Source organism: Hyla sarda, chromosome 2 (genome assembly GCF_029499605.1).
Source record: "Hyla sarda isolate aHylSar1 chromosome 2, aHylSar1.hap1, whole genome shotgun sequence".
Lineage (NCBI taxonomy): Eukaryota > Metazoa > Chordata > Amphibia > Anura > Hylidae > Hyla > Hyla sarda.
In genome coordinates, this window is record NC_079190.1 from 76,626,393 (window position 1) to 76,633,077 (window position 6,685).

The following is a 6,685-nucleotide window of genomic DNA, read 5'->3' on the forward strand; positions in this document are numbered from 1 at the left end:
GCCATCCCACCCACTGAAACACACCTGTGCTCCCATCATTGCTATAGACCAGTGTTTTGTAACCAGGGTGCCTCCAGCTGCTGCAAAACAACAATTCCTTGCAGAATCTCCTACACAGCCAGCGGTCACTCCAGCCATTGAAGCAAAGACAGGTACTGAACACCTGACTAGTGACGTAATGCTCTGAATACCTGACTAGTGATGTAATGTCTCGGGCCGCACTGCAACCTGGGAAAACCGAAGACAACACTCATTTTTTATGCTGTTAAAAATAAACTTTGAGGCAAAAATCATAGAAGAATTGAGAGATCACCATTACACACAGGCACAGACACTATATTATGAACTACACTAACTTTACAGCCTCTGTAGCACAGGCAAATAAAAAAAATAGATCCTGGAATACCCCTTTAATAAAAACAGAAGCTGTACAGCACCATTTTTATTTTATTTTTTATAAAGAAAGTGTTTTGGTATCATAAAAAACATGAATTAACCCCTTAACGACGCAGGACATATATTTACGTCCTGCGCCGGCTCCCGCGATATGAAGCGGGATCGCGCCGCGATCCCGCATCATATCGCGTCGGTCCCGGCGCTAATCAACGGCCGGGACCCGCGGCTAATACCACACATCGCCGATCGCGGCGATGTGCGGTATTAACCCTTTAGAAGCGGCGGTCAAAGCTGACCGCCGCTTCTAAAGTGAAACTGAAAGTGACCCGGCTGCTCAGTCGGGCTGTTCGGGACCGCCGCGGTGAAATCGCGGCGTCCCGAACAGCTGATCGGACACCGGGAGGGCCCTTACCTGCCTCCCCGGTGTCCGATCGACGAATGACTGCTCCGTGCCTGAGATCCAGGCAGGAGCAGTCAAGCGCCGATAATGCTGATCACAGGCGTGTTAATACACGCCAGTGATCAGCATAGGAGATCAGTGTGTGCAGTGTTATAGGTCCCTATGGGACCTATAACACTGCAAAAAAAATGTAAAAAAAAAGTGTTAATAAAGGTCATTTAACCCCTTCCCTAATAAAAGTTTGAATCACCCCCCTTTTCCCATAAAAAAAATAAAACAGTGTAAAAAAAATAAAAAATAAACATATGTGGTATCGCCGCGTGCGTAAATGTCCGAACTATAAAAATATATCATTAATTAAGCCGTACGGTCAATGGCGTACGCGCCAAAAAATTCCAAAGTCCAAAAAAGCGTATTTTGGTCACTTTTTATACCATTAAAAAATGAATAAAAAGTGATCAAAAAGTCCGATCAAAACAAAAATCATACCGATAAAAACTTCAGATCACGGCGCAAAAAATGAGTCCTCACACCTTCCCGTACGTGGAAAAATAAAAAAGTTATAGGGGGCAGAAGATGACATATATAAGTAGGGTATCATTTTAACTGTAGGGACCTACAGAATAATGATAAGGTGTAATTTTTACCGAAATATGCACTGTGTAGAAACGGAAGCCCCCAAAAGTTACAAAATGGCATTTTTTTTTCTCGATTTTGTCGCACAATGATTTTTTTTTCCGTTTCGCCGTGCATTTTTGGGTAAAATGACTAATGTCACTGCAAAGTAAAATTGGCGACGCAAAAAATAAGCCATAATATGGATTTTTAGGTGGAAAATTGAAAGGGTTATGATTTTTAAAAGGTAAGGAAGAAAAAACGAAAGTGCAAAAATGGAAAAACCCTGAGTCCTTAAGGGGTTAAGAAAAATAAATGCTTTCAAAAGCATTTTAAGAATCTTTGCTCTATGATAAAAATGCATTTTGTTTATACAAAATTTTACATACAGCAGACTGGGAATGACAAAGCAATTTTGTCATACTCTGTGCTGAATTTCCATCTTAAAGAAGTTTTATAATTCTTTTTATTGTTTAAATTGATAACTATCTTGTTGGGGCCATGTTTCCTTTCAACAGCTTGTTAAGGTCTGTAGGAACTTCCTTTTAAAGGGGTACTCCGCTCCTAGACATCTTATCCCCTATCCAAACACATGAATGGAGGGGTTGTGACGTGATGTAACAACCATGCCCCGAACCCAACGTTTGGAACGAAAAGTTCAGAATGCCGGGGTGGCATGCAGAATATCACGGGGGTTCCCAGCGGTGGGACCCTTGCGATCAGACAACTTATCTACTAACATTTGTATAGGAGACAAGATGTTAAGGAGCGGCTACCCCCTTTAACTACAGACTAATTTGTTGTAGAAATGTAAATTAAAAGGTGATTCCATTGTAATTTCCTTTTCTCTACTTTTTGTTGGATACCATACGCTAATTATTCCAATAGTTTTCTTTCTTGTGTTTAAGGGATGTTTCATGAAGCCAGAATGTTCAGCTATTAAACAAACATTGTTTTTGGTCATATGTGTAATATCAGTATCTGCTATGAATTAAAAAAAAAAAAAAGCTGATAAATGTCCTATAACAGTGGGGATTCCATGTTGTGTAAGGGAGACATATCGGGTAGCGATGAACAAGATTGCCATCCATAATTTAATGGAGAGTATGTAAAAATCTGGTGGTTTTCTTTGCCATCTAAAAGTACCGTTCTAGAGATGAGTAAATTTTTCAAAAATTCGATTCGGACAATTTGACAAATTTTCCCCCCAAATTTGTTTTGGTCCGATTTATTCACGGCAAATCGCTATTAAAAACGGCTATTTCTGGCCTACAGAGGGCCTCAATAGGGATGTAGAACACTTTGCCTTGCTGTAACACGCATAGGCTGTGTGCTGGTTTAGTGAAATGATACTGTTATTCAGTATGACATGCAGATAAGAGGCGTTGCTATTAGAATCACTTTCGCAGAGCGGCACAATGACAGAGCCTGGAGGTGGCATCAGTATGAGGAGACCATATAGTGGCTGAATGACACAGCGTGGAGGTGGGGGCAGCATGAGGATACCATATAGTGGCTGAATGACACAGCGTGGAGGTGGCGGCAGCATGAGGAGACCATATAGTGGCTGAATGACACAGCGTGGAGGTGGCGGCAGCATGAGGAGAATGTATAGTGGCTGAATGGCACAGTCTTGAGTTGGCGGCAGCATGAGGAGACCACATAGTGGCTGAATGACACAGCCTGGAGTTGGCGGCAGCATATAGTGGCTGAATGGCATCGCCTGGAGTTTGCCGCAGCATGAGGAGTGCATATAGTGGCTGAATGACACAGCCTGGAGGTGGCAGAAGCATGAGGAGACCATATAGTGCCTGTATGACACAGCGTGTGTTACGTTATGCGCTCTGGCTGCACGCGCTGGCCGTGAGCGCATGGTCCCCTTACCTGCTGCTGCCGACAGGGCTGGGACTGGCATCGCGAGACACGCCCGCATGCGTGCCACAGTCTGTCACTCTCCGGGTGTTTCTCCTGCCTCCGCCTCTCTGCTCCGGCACGTGTGTCCCCGCCCCCTAGGAGGCGCGTGCACCGGAGCTTTAAGATTTAAATTTTTCACACCGGGGCCCTGGGGTTTCTAGCTACGCCCCTGGACACAGCCTGAAGTTGGTGGCAGCATGAGAATATATAGTGACTGAATGACACAGCCTGGAAGTGGTGGAAGCATGAGAAGACCATATAGTGGCTGAATGACACAGCCTGGAGGTGGCAGCAGTATGAGGAGAACATATGGTGGCAGTAGGAGACAACTTGGAACTGGCATCAGCATGAGGAGAACATATGATGGAAGAATGAGACAGCTTGGAGCTGGCATCAGCATGAGGAGAACATATGGTAGCAGAATGAGACAGTCTGGAGGTGGCATCAGCATGAGGAGAACATATGGTGGCTGAATGAGACCGCTTGGAGCTGGCATCAGCATGAGGAGAACATATGGTGGCAGAATGAGACAGCCTGGGGGTGGCATCAGCATTAGGAGAACATATGGTGGCAGAATGAGACAGCCTAGAGGTGGCAGCAGCAGCATCAGGAGTCCTGAAAGTGACCCAGTGACAAAGGTGGGTGAAAAAGGAGAACGTGGCATCAGATGTGTGGCATCAGGTGGGTTGCAGGATCAGAATAGTAGCTGAGGCAGGTAGGCAGAAGAAAACGGTCTCTTTTGTAAAAGTGTTAGTGTGCACAAGTAAGTATTGAGGATATGCATTACGTAAAATGTAACTTTTAATAATTTGCTTAGGATAAAATATATGGACCCAACATTTTTTTTTTAATCAAACAAAAGGAAAGGTGTGCAAAAAACAACATGTGCCACCTACACCACCAAGTATTGATGTGATCCAAAGACCTCTAAAAGGTGGAAGGGAACAACGTATGGTCCATTGTAACCAGTGGGGGTATGATATTTTTATAGCATCTGGTGCAAGGGCCCTGCCTAGATGTGAGGTGTGATATTGTAATACATTTTGTCCATATTATTTTTTATCTCTGATTCAGGTTTTTCTATTAAAAATGTATTTATTTATTTTTATTATCTACCAATACCATTTTTATTTTTATTGCTATCTTATTGCATTAAAAATATATATATATATTGTTTAGGGTATGAGTAGATTTACTGTTGATTTTGATTTCCTTATTAACCTCAACAATTTGCAGCAAAATTCACAACAAATCCACACATGTGAACATACCCTCTGCTGCTGCGGGCTCTTTTCCTGCCCTGAACTGTCTCTCTATTGGGGGCTTATCTAACCACTTTCAACTATGTTTCACAGCTTTAGTGATCTTCAATTAAAGGGGTATTCCAGGCAAAAACTTTTTTTTTATATATCAACTGGCTCCGGAAAGTTAAACAGATTTGTAAATTACTTCTATTAAAAATCTCAATCCTTCCAATAGTTATTAGCTTCTGAAGTTTTCTGTCTAATTGCTCAATGATGATGTTACGTCTCGGGAGCTGTGCATGATGGGAGAATATCCCCATAGGAGCTGCACAGCTCCTAGGACGTGAGTTATCAGAAAGCAGTTAGACAGAAAACAGCAACTCAACTTCAGAAGCTAATAACTATTGGAAGGATTAAGATCTTTTAATAGAAGTAATTCACAAATCTGTTTAACTTTCCGGAGCCAGTTGATATATAAAAAAAAGTTTTGGCCTGGAATACACCTTTAAATGCTGGAGATGTCTACCATAGAGGAGGGGCTGGAAATACTCAATACAGGGAACTCCGCTCCATGTACCTAACAAGAAGAGCCCGCCTTCTGGACACTTCTGGGGGTGGCAGCCAGGAGATGAAACAACATGAATGAATGACCAGGTATCATTTCACCTACCAGAATTCTGTATAGGACTGATGACTCAGAACTGCTGACTCATTTCATGATCTGTTTAAATTACATTGATCTGTGATGTTTTAGGGAAGGGAACAATGTGAGAAGGTCAGCGACACGCGCATTAGCGGTACAGAGCCACAGTAATGTCGGGACCTCGTATGGAAGATCGTGGGGGGTCCCAGCTTTCGGTCCCCCCGCGAGCAGACACTTATCCCCTAATCTGCCTATATGGGATAAGTGTCTATGGCTGCAGAATTCCTTAAATGCTTTTTTTTTTGCAAAAATCATTTCACAAAGACGTCTAAGGGCTAATTGCATACAAAATAAGGGCTAATGTACACATCCTGTGACCTGACCTATATACAGCTGAAAAATCATGGAGACCAACTAAACCCCACCTAGTGGTCTGGAAGGGTTATTTGAGGAAACATTCTAAGGGCTCGTTCTCACAAGCGGATTTATTTTCGAGTTTCCTGCTGCTTGTTTGAAAGAGGCAGGCTCTCGGTGGCTGTCGGAATTAGATTTTCGGCTGTGGAATTTCCGATGCAGAAAATTCGCCACAAGCCCCATTGAAGTCAATAGGTTCTGCGGCGGATTTTGCTCAACGGAAATGCCGCAGCTGAAAATCTACTGCGGACAGCCGAGGAGAGCCCGCCCCCTTTCAAACACGCAGCAGGAAACCCACTAATAAATCATGTGAACGAGCCCTACTACTAGACGCTGATATGTTCACACTTGCTAAATAGTAATCACTGCTATTAAAGGGATGCTCCACTGCCCCAGCATTTGGAACATTTTGTTTCGAACAGTGGATGCGGGCGGTGGGGGTTGTGATGTCACGGCCACGCCCCTCGTGACATCACGCTATACCCCCTCAATGCAAGTCTATGGGAGGGGCGTGGTGGCCACCATGCCCCCTCCCATAGACTTGCATTGAGGGGGCGTGGCGTGATGTCACGAGGGGCATGGCCGTGACATCACGACCCCCGCCACCCGCACCCAGCGTTCAAAAGAAACGCTGGGTGCTGCACAGAGATCGTGGGGGTCCCAGCTGCGGGACTCCCACAATCAGACATCTTATCCTTTGGATAGGAAATAAGATGTCTAGGGGCGCAGTACCACTTTAAATTCTACCACCATGATGGTAAAGGGATGCATATATCTACAACTATCTATCTACCCATTATCTATCTTCCTATCTATCTAAATTGAAAAATAAGACCTACAAATTCTAAGAAATACTACTGTTAAAAAAGCCCTACAAATAATGTTATCTCACTGTATAAAAACATAACATTACTATGACCATGGCAGCTCTCAAACTATTTAACGTGGTTGTGTCATGAAGACAACCTCTTTTGATATTGTCATATTATTAACATTTTACAAGATTACATTCCAAACAATTGCATAAAGATGACTTCTTTTTATTGTTTATTGTTATCC